The sequence below is a fragment of the Eleutherodactylus coqui genome, chromosome 4 (assembly GCF_035609145.1).
Source record: "Eleutherodactylus coqui strain aEleCoq1 chromosome 4, aEleCoq1.hap1, whole genome shotgun sequence".
In the NCBI taxonomy this organism is placed as follows: Eukaryota; Metazoa; Chordata; class Amphibia; order Anura; family Eleutherodactylidae; genus Eleutherodactylus; species Eleutherodactylus coqui.
In genome coordinates, this window is record NC_089840.1 from 28,677,489 (window position 1) to 28,697,659 (window position 20,171).

The 20,171-nt window shown below is 43.9% G+C and overlaps 1 protein-coding gene across 1 annotated transcript in view; it reads left to right on the forward strand.

Annotated features, from left to right (window-relative positions):
- Window positions 1-20,171, forward strand: part of EPHA3 (EPH receptor A3) — a 375,419-nt gene that overhangs the window by 63,645 nt on the left and 291,603 nt on the right. The window lies entirely within an intron of this gene.

The following is a 20,171-nucleotide window of genomic DNA, read 5'->3' on the forward strand; positions in this document are numbered from 1 at the left end:
GATAACCCGGAGGAGAAGGCAGGAGGGGTTTTTAATCTTTCCTGCCTTTTCCTACCCCAAGTACACAGCGCTCAATGAGCACTGTGTACTGAAAGTGAAAGTATGGTGTAACTTTTACTCCGGGAGCCCCGGGGGGGGGGGGGGATGGGGGGGGAGTGGTCATGTGACCACTGGGGTTCTCTGCTACAGCAGAGCTGCAGGATCATACTAGGCTCTGGATTGCTCTGCCAGTGACTAATGTCACTACAGGGGTTGTATTACCCTGTAACTGGGGCACCTAATGATGCCCCAGCTACAGTGGGAAAAGTGTCAAATAAAAAGAAAAAAGGTCTTGCTTGATGTCATGGGGGACATAGATAGTAAAAAAACCACAATTCCATACATAAGTAGAGCAATACTACAGAATAAAACAACAATATATACATAAGAAAGAAAATAACGCAAAGCCGACGCCAACAAAAACCGTCGCCGTATGCGCCCTGTAAACCAAAACCATATATCAAAACGTCCGAAATAAATAGAGGAACCTGTTCCCATACTTTATTTTGGCATAAATATACTAAATAAAAAAAAATAACTATAAATGTTTAAAAAATTATTTTTTTCAGCATTTTACCCCCAATAAAACTAAAAAAATAGAAAAAAAAGTCAATGAAAAAGATATTTTAAAAAATCACCCTATATGTCACAGGAAAAAAAACGCAGTAAAAATAATTTTGGTAGCTAAAGGAAACAAAATATGGCAGTTAAAAAAACTATGTGCGAGAATGTTAGGGCAAGTCCTATCTCTTCTTGTGTGCACTACTAACTATTTGAAATAATTAGTGGAACCAGTAGGGAAATATGAAAATTTTGCCCAGTCTCCACAATGCCCCTTTAACTTTCTAAAAACTTTTGACATGTCATAGGGACAAAACTTTTGACTTCAACTAACGAGCGATGACAGCACTCATACGAACACTTTAGGTGGCCCATTCTGGCGATCGTGGGAGTCTCAGCTGCTGGACCACCAGCAACCAAAACTTTGGACATGTCCCTATGACCCGTCAAAAGCTCTTATTAAGCACAGTTACACTTTAGATGTGGCTACATCTGTAAGACGCACTGGAATCCAGCCTTCCAATTACTAATGATGGACTCCGGTAAATAGTAACAACTTTGTGTCAGTCTATATTTTTTTTCATAAGACGTCTGGAGCACAACTGGAGGCGTCCGATGCCTGGAAACCTGTCACTTCTTTGTTCTCCTATTAAAAATATGCTGCAATTTCACACCAGCAAATCCGACCCCACTCATTACCAGGCGGCTTAATCCAGCTGTGTTTCTGCAGCATTAACCACATACTTGGCAGTTGACCTAAAATTCTCCGATACGTACTTGGCACTCGTAATGATACTCAACGTCTTTCAAGTTAGATTTTTAACCCGTGTCACTTTTCTAAACTCTCAAAAAGCCTCTGGAGTAAATTGCTAACATTATGATGTAAAGCTGCTAAAGACAATGTGACATAGAAGTTCACTCCGGAACTTAATACCTCTTTTTAAGGCACTTGACCTTTAAAGGGAAATTGCCACCAGGATAGACCTTGTATTGTCTATCTGTATCTACAATGAGAAAGAAACAATTTGGAATATAGTCTCATTTACATATTTTTCACAAGATTGTGTATATGGCTCCTATGCAGAGCTATGCATTCCCATGGCAACAGACTACACGTAAGCCCTGTGTAGTCTGATAGTCCCATCTGTAACCCATATTAGATAGATTACTAAAATTAAGGGACAAGATGACATGACAACATTCCCCTGTCCATGGTATCCAAACAAAATGCCCCATCCTCATGTAAGTTCAGCATACTCTTCTCCCACTGTTAATACGTTGCCTTGAATGTGACCACTTGGTCACTCGGGTGAACACTGCAGCCGTTTCAGTCCATACCAGGCACATCCCCGTAACTGTATAGCTCAGGATCCCCGTCGACCAGCTCATCCTCCATCTCACTGTTAGTCCAGCAGAGCCAGATGTCCACATCAGAGCCAGAAGTGTAATAGAACGGCTTTGCTCCCAATTTAATCAATGGGGGAAAAAACAACCTAAAAAATGGAACCAAAATACTTATTTAGTTCATATGCCTCCCAATAAAAGTGGTCAAAAAAGCCATATGGACCCCAAATGGTACCGATAAAAACTGCAGCTCGTCATGCAAAAAACAAGCCCACATAGAGTTCCATTGATGGCAAAAAAAAACCAGTTATCGATCTTGGAATGACGCCATGAGAAAAAAATCCAAAAGAGAGTTTTTATTGTGCAAAAATAGAAAAACCTAAAAAAAAAGAGAAAATTTCGGTATTGCCGTAATTGTTTCAACATGCAGGAGAAAAGTTTAATGTTGTTTATGCTGAATGATTAACACGGTAAAGAGAAACGCAAAAAACAATGGCAGAACTGAGGTATTATTTCTCCCTCCCTTCACAAAAAATGTAATAAAAGTTATACAATGCAAAAAATGAAGCCAATAAAAACTACTGCTTTTCATGCAAAAAACAAGGCCTTATATGGCCATGTAAATGGGAAAATAAAAAGGGGATGGGTTTTGAAAAGTGGATATGCAAATCCCCCAAAAATCGTTGCGTCCACAAGCCCAATATAGGCCATGTTATGAAGGGGTTAAAGACCACTTAGGTGCAGGAAGGAATGCTAGGTGGGGGCAGAAGCCTTCACCTACTTCTATTTCCTAGAGGGACTTCCAAGACTTTAGCATAGATCATCAATATCATATATGTGTATACGGACATGTGACCGCTTTCATTGGAAAGCATTGGTTCTAATAGAGCCATTTTTAAAACGCGCCTGTACATGCGCATACACAAAACGCTCGTCTGACCAAGGCCTCAATGTGACCCATAATTATCAGTACAATTTCATTGAAAAATAAGTAATGTGGTTGCATAAGTGTTCACACCCTCTTATGTTTGTGGATGTGGTTGTGCTCAGAATTAGCCAATCACATTTAAACTCATAACTAGTAGTCAGCGCTCCGCTGCTGTTATTTACAGGGATTCTGGTTCCCCCCATATAAACTTCGCTCTTCTAGGAGGATTTTCCTGACATTTTCTTAGTTGGTCGATAAAGATCTTACAGAACATCAAAGGGATCTGATTGTTGGAAGGTGTCAGTCAGGAGAAGGGGGCCAAGACATCTCCAAGGCATTAAATCTACCATAGGACACAGCGATGACGGTCTGCTAGAAGTATGTGGGAGAACATGTTATGGTCTGATGAGACCAAGATTGAACTTTTTGGCCATAACTCCAAAGGTATGTTAGGGGCAGAGCATCAACAGAAGTCCACCAACCCGGAGTGAGGATGGTGGAGGAAGCAGTATGCCTTGGAGCTGTTTTTCAGTTGCTGGAACAATGACTTAAGTCAAGGTGGAGGCAATTCTGAACAGTTCCAAATATCAGTCCATTTTGGCACAAAACCTTCAGGCCTCGGTGAAAAACTGAAGATGAAGAGGAGTATCACCTTTCAGCAAGAGGACGACCCAAAGCAATCTCCAAATCATCAAAAGAATGGCTTCACCAGAAGATCACAATGACCCAGGCAGAACCCAGACCTGAATCCCATTGAAGATCTATGTGTTGACCTGAAGAGGGCACTACACACAAGATGCCCTCACAATCTGACAGATATGGAGCACTTTTGCAAGGAAGACTGGACAAAGATTGCCAAATCAAGATGTGCCATGCTGAAGGACACCTACACAAAGGACTGAATGCTGTCATAAAGTCAAAGGGTACATCAACAAAGGATTAGTTTTAGGGTGTGTATATTTATGCAACCATCTTATTTTAGGTTGTATTTTTTTCACCCAAAGGCTTGTTTTTCAGTGGAATTGTACAGAGAACGGGTCACACTAAAAGGATTCAACTTTTGTTGGATTTGTTTCAACATAACACAAACATGACATTTTAACAGGGGTGTGTAGACTTTTTATATCCACCGTAGAGCTCTGTGCCAGGTATACAATGAAGAAGATATGGGTTCACTGAAGCGCTATGTCCCCTTTAAACAGCTGATCACAGGGGTGCTGGGAATCAGGCATCCACCAAATGGATATTGATGGCCAATCCTAAAGAGTGGTCATCAAAATTAATGTCTCGGAATGTCCCTTTAAGGCGTCCAACGTCAATCTTATTTACAAAGTGACGCTTGAATTGCAACATTTTATTGCCCCATAGGGTAACACTACAAGATAACATGCGTGTGTATTACGTGATATTACAGCAGGCTATATGATATTGTGTATGTACATCCACATATGACCTGGATCTGGTCGACAGAGGGTTAAATAAAAATGTTTAGAAAGGATGACACTATTTTACATTGTAGTTTCGCTCATTAAAAGTATCCGAACGCAGGCAGCGTAATCCTATCTGTCCCTCCAGCGCGAGTGCTTTATATCACAGGTACTTAATATATCTGTCATCATTGTGTCTGCCTCTCCGGGCGCACCTCGCCACTGACAGCATGCCAAACCGTCTGAAATAGCATTGTCTAATCTACGCATTGTTGTTTTCTCTACAAAAAAAGCGCAGGTCGGACTTTGATTTCTAGACAGCTATAAAATGTCTTGAAAGTATTTAAGAGATGATGAAAGAGAAGTAGAAGCTTCCCAGCACATCTGACATGTCGGAGACGGCGGAAGAACATTGTAACAAATGTATCTTTATTAATAGAATAGCTTTGTAACAAATGTATCTGTATTACTTATGATGTCTTCAAAACTGGAATGCCGGTAGGACATCTACAGATGTAGCTAAATTTAACTTGACTCCAAAACCGATCAATACACATATCCATGCAGAAAAAAAGGATGCACTTATGTTTTTTTTTGCATTGAGTTTTCCTTCTAATGCATTTAGAAAGCCTCATACTTGGTTTGCAGGCTGTCCTACATTCATGTTTTAGGCTGGGGAGTGTTCCCAGCACTGATTAGCTGGTCTCTCTCATAAACATTTCAGAATCACGTCTATTCAGTACTATAAAGCTATTTCTCTGTCTATTTTATCTAATAGGATAAGACACAGAAGGGGGTTATTTACTGTAAGAGCAGTGTGACTGTGGAACTCTCAGACTGAGGACTTGGTGATGGCAAAATTGATAGAGGCGTTTAAGAGGGGACTAGATGTCCTTTTAGAGCACTATTATATTACAGGATATGGACATTAAATAACCAAAAAAGGTTGTTGATCCGGGTATTCTCTGACTGCCCATCTTGGAGTCAAGTAGGAACTTTTCAAATGTTGATCCAGGGATTATTCTGACTGCCATTATAGAGTTGGGAAGAAACTTTTTCCCCCAAATGGGGTAAATTGGCTTTAGTCACATTGGATTTTTTTGGCCTTCCTCTGGATCAACAAGAGGGGGTGAGGGTGGAAACAGGCTGAACTGGATGAACATTTGTCTTTTTTCAGCCTAGCATACTATGTTACTGATCTCCTCCACCATTCCCTGGCACTGTCATACTGCCCTGTGTAAGGCTGCCTGCACACGAGCGTTCCGGATTCCACTCGCGGATTTTCACGCGCGTATGGTACCTAAATGTGCTTGCGGATAGGTGCGGATGCGTGAAAAATCACGCGCGGATATACGCGGATGTGTTGCGGAAAAAAACGCGCAGAAAAATCCGGAAGACACCCTTATTGTAAACCCAACCCCTAGAGAACTGCCCATTCCCTGGAAAACAGCTTAAAAACCAACACCCATACTCCGTTCTGTCCCTCTTGCTTGTGTGAGCACTGTTAAATTATTCTGGCAACATGCTTTCACCCGGTGAGCAGATGTCTTTGTGGGCATGGTTGATCCATGTAACTTTTTTCGGACGTACTGCGGTAACGGAGGAGGAAGAGCCCCCCAGGAAAAAAAGGAGGTACTGGGTGCACCCTGGCTGGTGTCTGCTGGCTGCTCTCTGGTAGATGAGGGGACTGAAAGGACAGATCTGCAGTTGAAATGTGCCTGTGAAGCTCTGTGCTGTGTGTTGGGACGCCTCCTACCATGCCTACTTCCTGTAGTCATAGCAACCAGTGACTCCATCCGCAGCTGCACTCCGGATGTACTGCGTGAAAAAACGCACCCATTCACTTGTATTGGAGGCTTCACGCGCAGAATCCGACCAAAATTAGAACAGGTCGCAGATTTTTTCACTCGCGTGAAAAAACGCGATACACATCCGTCCGTCTGGGGACAACTGCGGATCCTCATAGGAGTATATTGGCTGCGGTCTGGGGCGGATTATGTGCCTAAAATCACGCGCTTGAAATTCTGCTCGTGTGCAGGCACCCTAATAGTGGTTTTCTATTATCTCTGTCCTCCTTTTCTCCTCCACCACCCCCTGGCACCATCATTCAGCCCTCTGTAATAGTAGCTTTTTCTGCTCTCTGCCTCCCCTCCCCTGCACTGTCATAAATGCACCCCAGTGGAGCAGACATGGGGAGGGGCTAAAAAACAACCTATCAGTGTACTCTGCAGTGCCTTGGAAAACAAAACAGGCATAGAAATAAAACAATCAGACATTTTTAATGAAAAACAATTACAAAAAGTTTTCATTTCCAAAAACACATTAAAAAAATTGAAAAAAAGAGTGCAAATATGTACATTACCTTTAAGACGTTATAACGCTTTTGAAAGAGCACATTACCTGTGCCGCAGAACGTTATCTTGGATACATCTGTAGCATGGCTATCCCCACACTTTTTGAATGGTTACAAAGATACACTAAGTGTATGATGAGACAGCAGAATCCGATGTGGATTCCACCTCTAAAAACTGCTGTGGATTTCTGCCATGGATAGGCAAATATCTGGCTGTAGATGGGAATATCTGCTTGCGGATATCCCAACATGGGATCAACTGGGATCCCGACTATCAGTGGATCAACTATTGATGACCTGTACTCTCCCGCATGCAGAATCCGATCCGCCCGTGGCCTTACTCTGTGGTTGGGGTCTTGCACAATCTGGTTCCGTTACTAGTAAACGGTATAGGCTACTTCCAATGTTCATCCATGCATAGGATCATGTCTAATCCAGGGCTGTGAGTGTAGTGTATGTACACCGCTCAGCTCCATTGACTTGCAGAGAACGTGGCCCCTTCTTTCTATGGATCAGTGGGGGTCCTGGCAAGCAATTCTTGGGAGAAAATGAAGCTATGTAGGTAACCACCATTCATCCCCAAGAAGGTGGCCATATGAATCTATTAATCCCCTGATCGTCCTAATTTTATATCAGGAATATGCTATAAAGAGTTGATATGAAACTAGTGCGGGGCTAGTTAAAAAAGTTACAAGTTCTTTATTATTCCTCCAGCGATGATAAATCACATATGTAAAGTTAATCTAGAATCTACACAGTCGTACATTTGCAGTAGATCTATAAATGTTAGCCATTAAGGGCTAATAAATAGAAAAAGTGCACAGCATATGGAGGTATATAGCGTATGTGACCCCCGGTATCACTCAGGACAATATCTTATATTTGCTATTAAAATAAATCAGACTAAAGATAAAAATGATAAAATAACATTGTCAAAGATGGGAAAATAATAAACCTTCCAATGTGCCGATCTGTAGGATTCTTCACTGTTCTGCTACTGTTGCCGTTTGGGTAACTTGCCACATCTTCCAATCTTGTGTGATGATATCATGTTGGCGAACCGGCCAGTCACAGTTCACAGAAGAAGAGAAACGCCCATGTAAATTAACCCATTGGAAACAATGGGCTAATACATTGCGCAAGTTCTGTGCATAGCTAAAAAGCATAGAATTTGCATACTTTTCTCAGTCGTGTAAATAGGCCCCTATACAGATACATTTCTCATCAGCGCAATGTACACTGAATGGCCCCTTTATTAGAGCCCCCAATTCTTTCATAATTAGAGCTTCCTGTATGTAAATGATCCCCGTGGCCCCCGACTGCGGCAAAAAGCATGTGACAAGTTTTCCGTGGATCAGTTTCAGTGTGAATTTACATTAGATGGGAAAATCCAGAGATCTGAGCGACTTCCACCAAGGCCGGGTCATCGGTGCTGGACTAGCCGGGCCGGGATGTCACTGCCAGCCATGTGGCATTTTCTCAGTGTGGAGAGTATACCGAGAATAGCGTGATCATGGATAAACATCCAGCAAAATGGGATTCTGTGGACAAAAACTACTAGTTTCCAAAAGGGGTCAGGAGAGGATGTCACTTGGGTAACAGAATTAGTATTGCAGAACTGTTACCTTTTATACTCTATATTGTGGACCGTATATGCAAATTGTCAGTCAGCAATGAAAACCAGACCCCGAGGCTTCCTATACATGGCCCAAGGGACGCCCAAAGATAGGTCATGACGCAATTTTTGTTCCCGCCCCGCGATGCAATGTGGGAAAAAAATCACTCACGTACATGACCCCTTTCAAAAGAATAGGCTTCGTATTTGTGCGAGACTTGTGCGTCACACAACGCATAAATCCTGCACGATTTTCTTGGCCATGTGAAAGCGGCATTTTCTCAGTCCGTCATTTTCTCAATTACGGGGCTCTGTGGATTGGGTTTACACTGCTGGAGTCCAAAAAAATTCTGCAAATGAGAAGAAAAAATCCAGTTCATGTATTCAATGATCTGCATTGCAGGCGAAGCTTAAAGGGGTTGTCCCGCGCCGAAACGGGTTTTTTTTTTTCAATAGCCCCCCCGTTCGGCGCGAGACAAACCCGATGCAGGGGTTTAAAAGAAAACCCAGATAGTACTTACCTGAATCCCCGCGCTCCGGTGACTTCTTACTTACCTTGCGAAGATGGCCGCCGGGATCTTCACCCACGGTGGACCGCAGGTCTTCTCCCATGGTGCACCGTGGGCTCTGTGCGTTCCATTGCCGATTCCAGCCTCCTGATTGGCTGGAATCGGCACACGTGACGGGGCGGAGCTATGAGGAGCAGCTCTCCGGCACGAGTGGCCCCATTCAGAAGGGAGAAGACCGGACTGCGCAAGCGCGTCTAATCGGGAGATTAGACGCTGAAATTAGACGGCACCATGGAAACGAGGACGCTAGCAACGAAACAGGTAAGTGAATAACTTCTGTTTGGCTCATATTTAATGCACGATGTACATTACAAAGTGCATTAATATGGCCATACAGAAGTGTATACTCCCACTTGCTTTCGCGGGACAACCCCTTTAATATATATAGTCAGTGCTGGTACATGTCAGTACATGCTCCATCAGCCGAAGGTCCTTGTAGTTATCACCGGGCAGGAAACCTGATTGTCAGTGGGAATTATCTAGTTTCATAGGTGGCACAAAGAACAAGTATTTAATAGACATATCTACACAAAATTCATGAATTCACCTACATCTCTATGCTTGAATTTAAAGTAATACTTCAGCAAAAAATAGTACACAATGCTATGCTAGGGCAGTTTTGGGAGAGGGGTAATATTTCTCCTTGTGGAGAGCACTATGAAGGTTTTGGGGGGTTTATAGGTCATGCAATGCTTCCTGGGAAAACGGTATGCAAATAAGTGATGAAAAAATGCCTCCACAGCACCACCTATTGGACGATAGCCAGCCTATGAGTCATTAAAAAGTTGGATATTGACTCATGGGGTAGCTACCTTCCGATAGGTGGTGCTGCATAGGCATTATTCCTTCACTCAATTGCAAACCTAGTGAAAGGCATGAGAACTCCCTTAGGCTAAGTACCAAGTTTAACACAGTATATCAGTTTTGCCTGGACTGTTCCTTTAAGATCCTCCTCAGCAGTTTCAGATTATATCATTCCATATATTCATGATGATAGAACATCAAGCACAGGATAGGAGATAACTTGCTCAGGTTCTTAGTGCTGAGATCCCCACTGATCCCAAAAAGGGGGGTCCTGCGTCCCCCATCCTCCTCACTGTGAACTTACTGCATCTTCCTCGGTAAGGAGGAGACTGAATGGAGCGCTAGTCATGCATGCGTACTAACGCTCATTGACTTTCAATGGGACTGTAGAGATAGCAAGCGCTCTAGTATTTCCTTCAACCCCATTGAAATGAATAGAGCATCAACCATGCATGCTCGAAAAATGCTCCATTCATTCTCCCATCACTATGGGGAAAGAAGCAACCATTCAGTGATAAGTGAGGGGAACACAGAACCCCCATTCTCGAGATTGGTGGGGGTCTCAATGGTGAAACCCTACCAATTAGCAAGTTATTCCCTACCGACAGAATCTTAGTATAACCCCTTTAAAGTGACCCTATGGTCCCAGGTCAACATTTTTTTCCTGGGGGTAAGTGTGTTCTATTTCCTGATCCCCTCCTGTATAGCCGCTGGTTCCTGGTGGTGCATTAGTAGACTTTTACACGCTACTCTTGATTTGCTAGGGTGCCTCAGAGTACAGTGATTGACTTCTGATATACATCGATTAGCCACATCTCGGATCATGGGAGCAGGGCCCGAAGAACAGGAATAAAGAAGGGCATCAGGCAATATAACCCCACCACTCTCCAGCTGATACAAAATTCAGTTCTTGAACTAGAAGGTTGCTTTAAGGTCTTCACAATGTGCACAGAGATGTACAGATGTACAATAGCACTCAACACCAACGAGCGTCCCGGGATTGCATGAATTTTCCGTGTTTAATGATTCTAACATTCTTGGATTCCGAATAAAATGAATACACCGTACTCTTCCTCCAAATAGTTAGTCGCACCGAAAAAATGTACTACTAAACAAGAAATCACAGCTCCTGCCACATCTTCTCTTCAAATATACGTCCTTTTGGCCATTGTTTTGTCTTGTGATCATCGGTTAATGTGCCACTGCAACCGCAGTTATCAGGCGCTGCTGAAATAGGCCAGGAATTATCAGTCTTCCTGAAAACATTGCGTGATGTATTAACTGTTGCATTGCTCCAAATGTGCCGGAGACAGTAAAACCTGCCTTCGGCCAAAAACAAGACAAATGTTGTTGGGTGGATACAAGAAATACAAAAATGTCATTTCTTCCTCCTACGAATAGATCGGTTAACAATTGATCTTCAAAGCCAAATGAAAAAGTGGATTTACCATTTAATTGAAGGGTGTTTGTAGTACAGAGTCACCCTCTATGATGGCTGTGGGTCACCTAGGGGCATAGTCTTGGGTGACCTTGTAAAACGGGACTGGCATGTGATGTGCAGTGAAGCCCAGAGCTTGGCACACTGGGACCAGGTGGTATTAGGCTGAGCAATGTCACTTACCGGACCTGGGGAGGTAATTGTCTCACTGGTCATCATGGGTTTTGGAATGGAAGCTGGTGTGTGAAGATGTGCGCACAGGGCTTTCCAAGGTTGTGCCCTTGTTGTTATGAGTCCAATGGAGGACTCCATTGGACGACTCCATTTTCTGCAGCCAACAGACAACTTTTATTAACCAAAGCGGTGATTTCTTATCTCATGAGCGGCATCAGTCAGCTGGTTGATGATGCAGACAGTATGGGTGCTTGCAGGACTCTTTTCTCACCAAGTGGATGCAATGCTCTTGATATAGGGCTCACATGGGCAGAACCTTCTCTCTTTCACTTTCTGTTTTCCTTGTACGCCATATTGGAACTTACACTACTTTTTATGCACTACTAAAATTGTGTAGTAACACTAATTCTGCCTGTTCCACCCCTGGCATTGCATAGCCAAACAAACTTTGCTCTTGAGGGTGCAAAAACCCCACCATAACACAACAAGAGACAAAGTCTCTTCAGACTACATGGAACTGTCCAGTAGAACTGGATAGAGGGACCAACCGAATCACCCTTCTCCCCTCCAATAAGTCATCAGTAGGAGCCCCAAACTGTTCATGTCCTAGGATAAGGGTGTCTTTTGGTGATGGTAAAACCTAGATTGTACAGTACCCCTTTGGCACCGGAAAGTAGCTTCCCTGCCTTGCAGTAGGTGGTGATTCAGAGGCATTGTGTTATTTTTCATATGCATATCAAATTTCTCATAGAAGTATTGCATGGCTTATAAGTCTCCATAGTCCTACTTGGCCCTTTCCCAAGGAGAAACAGTATCCCTCCCAACCCATATCATAGACTTCTCATCCAGTCAGCCAGAACCCTACTATGTGTTGATGAGGTGGCAATAACTCTGAAACAGTTGTCTGTACTTGGGTTCCTTTTGCTTGTGGGAAGATACTGGCTCATATCCTGAGCTGTGTTGTAAGGTTGGAAAATTACTCCTGTTTCCGTATTCCCTGAGCCTTGCTTAGGACACTTGTGTTAGGGTTGGACAGCTGTACCCCCCAGGAAGCCACCATCTAATGGTATTATACACGGGACGACAGTCACTCCTGTGTTTTCATACAGGAGCAAATATCACTCATTGAATGGGTCAGAACATGTCGGAGATCTTTTCCGGCCGGCCGCATCCATTCAGAGTAAACAGTTGTTTATAAATAAATGGTCGCTCTTTTTTACTCAAGTGCCTGTCGTCCGTTGTAAAAGTACCCTAAGAGCTCGTTCAGATGAGCGTGCTTATGTGCGAACATACGACCGCACAAAACAACGCATCTATTAGAAACATTGGTTCCCTATGGTGTGTTCACATGTCCGTGTTTTACAGACATGCAAACGCACATACCTGCAAAACATAGGACGTGCGTGCATCATAGGTCCATGCTGCGCATCAATATTCCCCACTGGGAGTCCCCCTGTCACTGAACACTGTGACAGCACTGTCACAGTGTTCAGTGACAAGGGGACTGCCTGAGGCGAGTAAAGAATCCCCTGCCACAGCTGTCACAGTTGTGGCAGAGGATCACAAAGCTCTCCCATTGATTTCAATAGGGCTGCCGCTGCCGGCGGCCCCATTGAAGGCAATAGGATGCCAGCAGCCCTGCAGTGATTTTTGGGGAAGGGCTTTAAATATAAGCCCTTCCCTGAAAATCATTCCCAGCTGGTGTAAAAAATAAAAAATATATATACTTACCTGCCCGTCGCTGCTGGACCCTAGCGTCTAGCCGCTTGTTCTTCCTGCACTGTAATAAAGTTTTTTCAGCAGTTTTAAAATTCCAGCCTGCTGAAAGGTCTGCATCTGATTGCCTGAGTGCTCAGCCAATCACAGGCAGCGCTCGACCACTCATTGAATTCAAGGAATGGCCGAGCGCTGTCTGTGATTGGCTGAGCGTTGTGACCAATCACAGGCAGCGCTCAGCTTTCATTCAATGAATGGCTGAGCACTGCCTGTGATTGGCTAAGCGCTCAGCCAATCAGATGCAGCCCTTTCAGCAGGCGGGGATTTTAAATCCACCTCTGCTAAAAGAACTTCATTACAGTGCAGGGAGAACAAGTGGCTAGACGTGCCTGAGCCCCGGCAGCGGCAGACAGGGGCTCAGGCACGACAGAGTATATATATTTTTTATTTTTTACTACAGCTAGGGATGCTTTTTCAGGAAAGGGCTTATATTTAAAGCCCTTCCCCGAAAATCACTGCAGCAGTTGCCAGCAGACCATTGCTTTCAATAGGGTCGCATCAGTGACGGTTCCATTGAGAGCAAAACTTTATTCATGCATGTTTTGGTACGTGCATGGACGCACAGATTTGTGCGCACCTACGCACGTGCAAATTCATGCTCGTGTGAACGAGGCCTTAATAGATAGTGCTGTAGAGACATTGTGTCTTCTCTCATTTGCATTTCATATTTCCCAGGGAGCATTGCATGGTCTGTAAGTCTACCAGCATCTACTTGGCACTCTCTACAAGGATAAACAGTACCCGTCCTACGCTTTTCCGAAATTTGTCAACAAATTTTTCTTGTAAAGATGGACACATTACTTGACTGAAACATTTGCCCACAGATCCATGGGGTCTTCCGTGCTCCCCCATATGGTACCTTGATGAGGCAATGCCAAGTCTTAATGGAAAAAGCCATGCAATGTAACTTTGCATATGGGAAAAGCCTTGCGTCCTTAAGTCTCTTACTCCACTCAATTGTAAATGACCCCCATTGATAGTGTCAAAATTCACCAAATGCTAAAATTGAAATGATTTAGAGCATAGACCGTATAAACAAAACTCGTTCCAGAAAAATCTATATTCTGGGGAATTCGCCAAACTGCTACTTTTATCTCGTTGATAAATTGTTATATATGATTCTGCCAGGAAACAAATGGTGAGTGCGAGGAATTACTCTATATATATAGATTCTTCGTGAATGCAGATCATTTTTAATCCTATGTATCCTACGTTTTAATCGCAGCCATTTTTTAGGTAGAAGGAATAAACTGTTCACAGATAAGCGTGAGCGTGCAAAGTCCACCTGATTGTGAAGCGGGACAGCTGGGACTGATAGAGAAACTCCACATCCTGTGCCGTTAAATTAAAACCATCGAGGAACAATTGGCGTTCAAGTAAAAACAAAAAAAGGTACCACTTGTTTATGGAAAATACTGTCTACAAGAAAACTACAAGAAAACCGAAAGTTTGGGGACTTTTTTCGAAAAAGCAAAAGATGCAATTATTGCCTTGATGTACAGGATTTCCTAAGACAAGTGGCCTACGTAGATAGTGGACCCAAAAGAGAACATCCGTTGACTAGCTGGTGAAATGACAAGCACACACTGGCATGGACACTGTTAACTTTCTGCCTCCAAGTTCCGTGTAGAAGGTCCGCAGTGTATTACAGTACAGAACAAGTGGATGAGATTTCAAGACATCTCATCCAAACACTACAAAAATAACTTGCAGCTTAAACTGACACGCGGTGCGGATTTTAGGTCTGCAACTCGTCAATTCAAATTAGGGGGTTAAATCCACTGCAAATCGGCACCGAAATAGAAGATGTTTATTTGGTTGCAGACTTTCCACTGCAGGCGTTAGTCCACATGTGCCGGGAGGGCTTTGGATCTTCTCTGTCGATTTGCGCAAAGGAAAATCTGCAGTGCGTTACGGGAGAGGGAATGTGAGAGATTAACACATCGTATTCAAATCTTTCTATATAGAATTGGACCCGCAGTGCAGACTTGGACATAATCTAGAGTGACCCCAATACACACCTGATAGTTGGCCAGTCCTGCTGAAATTGGCAGGCTTGTAAAGCTTTTCTGTAATATGTATGGAGCCTTGAGTTCCAGAAACCCCCATTAGGGCGGCCTCACATGAGCATAAGCATATATACGCTCGCTATCATGGGACGTATATGCGCTTTGCAAGGCCTGATCGTGGGCTATTGCGCACAGATCGGTGCATTTTACTATACTGTACTGTATTGTGTTGCCGAGACTGCTCAGATCAGCGCGGTCCCAATGGCCCCATTTCGGAATAGGCTGGACCGCCTTCTTAGTAGGCAGGGCAGCCTACTCATAAGCAGGTCGGCTGACTCGGGAGGCGGGTGAGCTGACTTGCTAGTCCCAGGTGTTTTGGATAAAGTCAGCGAAATCATGCCATTCTCTGTGCACACGCCAATCTCTTGCACAAGACGGCCTTCCATGCACAATTGCGCAGAAAAATAAAGTATGTTGCATTTCTTTCTACGCACTCGGAATGTGTGGGGAAAAAAAACACACGTGAAGGAACCCATTGTAGTGAATTGGTTCATTATGCTGCGCATTGTGGGTGCAGAGTTTGTGGCCACAAATGCGCTCGTATGAGGCCGCCATTAAAGGGACACTTCAGTCATTTTTTTTTCATTTATTGTGTAACTAGTCGCCCATTACATATATAAGCTGGCTTGTACGATGTATTACCTTGTTATTCTAGTCTATCTGAAAATTCATGAAGTCCTTCCTCTTCAGGTAGATAAGCCAACTTTATGGTGAGCTTCTGGGAATTACTTGTCTCACTGTTCTCTCCTGGAGTCACTATTTCAGTCACCAAAACTTCCTGAGTGAGGAAAATACATATACACAGGTTCTTCACAGGGTGATGGACAGAAACGCCATTACTGCTGATGATTAAAGGCTCCTATCAGGTAATTATAATGAAGGCAATCACAGTTCATCCTCCCTGACTGTATGCTTATGGTGCTTAAACTTATTTAGGAAAATTTAAAGGGTAATGATAATCACATTGTCCTCCCAGCAGGCAGAGATGGTACTTATTCTAGCGGCTCATGTGATTCTGTGCGATGCATCATGGGATTGCTAGCACAGCACAGTGGAAGAGAAAGCAGGGAGAAATCTTAACAATAATAAAGGTGTCTGATGTGTATCCGACAGGAGTCTGCACTGCATGGAAGTGAGTGCAATATACATAGGAGATGTTCAGGGTGTGACAGGCAATCAGATAAGGGGTGTAGGGATGGAAAAATGGGTTTTCACTGGAGTGCCACCCTAAGGATGGGCTCACACAGGCGGATTTGGATTGCGGATTCCGCAATCGACGTCTTTGCAGGGGATCCACGGTAAAATGCAGGCATTGAAAGGCATGTATTTACGCTTTTTCATTTACACCTGCGGATATGAATTGCGTATTCCGTGAGTACAAGAAAAATTGCATCATGCTCTATTCTGTCACGGAATCTGCGCAGATAATCTCCATTAATGTCAAAGAAGTCCGTCAGATACGCAGCTGATGCGCAGTTAACATTATTAATGGGCTGCGGGTACATGATTGCTAAGCAATGGCGCAGGAAATACAAATGAAAAAACCTTGTACTGTATATGCAATTGCGGTAATTCGCAATACAGTAAAAACAGTTACGCAGGATGGCCGGCCGGGCGCACAGTTGGTAGTCGCTGCAGGCCTCCCACATGCGAAATCTGGTCCACCCGTGTGAGCCCGGCCTAAGGCTAGTGCTACATGGTGAATATTGGTAGTCTAGGAGTCATCCAAAAATTGAGGCATTTGAAGACCCTTATTTTCCCTATGTGATTGTGGGTGACCTTCCAGCCATCTACCTTTTGTAGAAGTCACAGGGTCATCCGTAAACCTGCTTCCCTTTGACCAACATTAATGTTAGGGTAGCGCTGCAGTTTAACCATGTGTTACAATCTCCTGAGGCTTCATCTGTGGATCTATTCATTTTCGTGAGAGTAGGTGAGACCTCGCTAGACTTAGTAGGGTTACTTCCCTTCGACAAAACTATAATACCGCCAGATATTTCTCAAACAATGTAATCCCCCCCCATAAACTGAAGTTGTATAACAATCTAGAGTGTGCCCCCGAAGACATCTGTTACCGCCACGTCACGCCCGGCTGGGTGGTATTTACAAATGGTTAGTCTTGCTGAATCCTATTACTGTCTGATATTTGAAAATATTCCCAGCAGGACGGGCAAACCAAAGGCCCAATATATCACCACGTCTGTTGTGGGCAAGATGGCTGCCCCTCTGACGCGAAGGGGCAAGAACAGCCAATTCATCAAACTGTACAGACATTTCACGCCACAACAGCTCTCCTCTCACATTTTTGGGTTTGCAGACGGTCTGCGCATCAGCTGGCATCTGGGAGAAACAATATTTGAATATTTATACAGCAAAGCAAATAGGAGGCCCAGACGTAAATGAAAACAGGCAACGTCTGCCTTCCATATCTTCTAGTATGGCAGACAGGAGACAGAATGCATGACACATGCTGCCGCTTATATCACCCTCATACATTACTTCCAACTTGGGTTATATGTGAGATCAGACAAGTGGAGAAACAACATAACGGGGTCATGTTCTCGTCATAGAGAGCACTGCTGTGTTCCTACTAACTTCTGTCATACAAAACACTGGGATCCAAATCTTTGTAATAAGTCAATATAACGATAAAACGAGCAATTCCATTGTTATATAAACTTTACATTGCATAATCTGCTACTGTAGGGGTATTCTAACCAAGCTCTGCTCCCTCATAAACTCTGTGCCCCTACAAAACATAGTACACCCTCTGTGCTCCCACAAACACAACGTGGCCCTACAAGCACAAAGTTCCCCCTCTGTGTCCCCACAAACTCAGCATGCCCATTCTGTGCCGCCACAAATTTATTGTAGCCCCTCTGTGCCCCAAGAAATACAAAGTGCCTCCTTTGTGCCCCTACAAAATATAGTACACCCTCGGTGCTCCCACAAGCACAGCGTGCCCCCACAAACACAACGTGGCCCTACAAGCACAAAGTTCCCCCTCTGTGTACCCACAAACTCAACGTGCCCATTCTGTGCCGCCACAAATTTATTGTACCCCCTCGGTGCCCCAAGAAATAAAAATGTCCTCCTTTGTGCCCCTACAAAATATAGTACACCCTCTGTGCTCTGTGACAGCTGTGGCTGAAGTCCGCTATGCTCTCCCTGTGTATTCAATGGACTAGCGTTGCTGATGCTGCTGGCGATATCACAGCATTTTTCTTGTGCTGTGAGGCGAGTGTTTTCACTTGCTCTCGCAACGCACAAGAAAAAAAAAACGCCAGTGGGTGTGAGCCCTTAGGGAGAGCACCTAGATGGTGAGTGAGTGGGGAGACTTAAAAGGCTATTCATGCTCCTCTGGGTAATATGCAAATAAGGGAGATGGAGCAATACCTCCACAGTGCCACCTATTGGAAGGCAGCATTCCTTCAAGTCAATGTTAAGCTCTTTATACAAGCCTTCCAATAAGTGGTACTGTGGAGTTATTGTTTCATCTCCCTTATTTGCATATCACACTACTGATGCACTAGATCTACTTTCTGATTGGTCAGCACTAGAGATGAGCGAACGTGCTCGTTTAGGACAATTACTCGATCGAGCATCACTTTTCTCGCGTAACTGCCTACTCGGGCGAAAAGATTCGGGGGGCGCCGGGCGGGAGGGGGGCGGCAGGGTGGATTGGGAGATAGCAGGGGGGAACAGGGGGGAGCTCTCTCTCTTCTCCCCCCCCCCCCCCCCACTCCCCCGGCGCCCCTCGAATCTTTTCGCCCGATTAGGCAGTTACTCGAAAAAAGCGATGCTCGATCGAGTAATTGCTCTAAACGAGCGCGTTAGCTCATCTCTAGTCAGCACTGTTCACATGATCATCATTGGCCAATCAGAGAGTAGAGCAAAGTACTTCAGACTACCGAAGTGCAGTGTGCATTATAGTTAGAATATTGTCATTTTGGCAGTCAAAAATAGGCCCAAACTGGTGGATTTGAGGAACAATAAGACAGGGGACTAATGACAAGTAATAAACCCCCCTCTTGTTCTGGGACAAAATTTGTTTGGTTGTTTTAAAGGCAATACTGAAATCTAAAACAAACTACAAACAGTAATTTTGTGCTTTTTTTGGATAATTGTCATTTTTTTCTCAATGTAGCACGCTCTGGGTGTGGCGTCACTATAGGACAAAAAAGTGTATTAATAAAAACAATGGCAACAAAAAAGGTTGTAAAAAATGCATAAAAATGCAAAAAAACCTGTGAAATGTAAAAAAAGAAATCCTTTTAGTATTGGTTTCCTTCTATAGAGTACGCGGACTTTTGGGACCTTTGAAGACCCAGGACAACTCAGACTTCTGTGTACCCTATAGATGGCGTCATACAAACAGGAATTCCAGACCCAATTTTTTAAAAACTTTTTGGAGCTACTGATTCTTAATATGATGACCTGTTTTATTTGAAATGCTCTATGGTGGAAAAAAATATGCAAATTAATTCTCTCCTGGATGACAGCTAAATTCTGACCAATGGGGGAGATTTGGGTGCAAAAAAAGTGCCAGATTCAATGCCCCTTTAAATTCACTCCCATGGACACCTCTCCCTGCTTTTGATCGGCGTCGGAAGAACCGAGAATCCTACAGCCCTCTGTGAGAACATTATCCTATAAAGCGTAGCTCCGTAGACACAACAACTCCGAACTAACATTTATGTAGGGACGTAATTGACGTTTAAATCCGGTGGTTTGGTCTGATTTCCTCGAGCGTTCTCTGCTAATGATTTGCCCGAGTCTCATAAAGTCGGACAATATCTGAATTGTTGCATTTCATCACCAGTAGAACAGCATAATAAATTACGTGCAAGAAAACCCCATCTGACAAACGGCCCCATTGGCTGAGTGCTTTAGTTCCTCCGAGCGCCGCTAAATTATAGGTTTATCTGAGCCCTATTCCCCCCACTTGTGTGGTTGTGCTGTTCCTCATTAGTTGTGGTATCTTCCTGGTGAAAGAGATTCCAGACAAGTAGCTGGGGCTCGGCTTGGCCCCGCTCGGGTAGCGCCGCTGCTCTGCCATACTTTATTATATCTC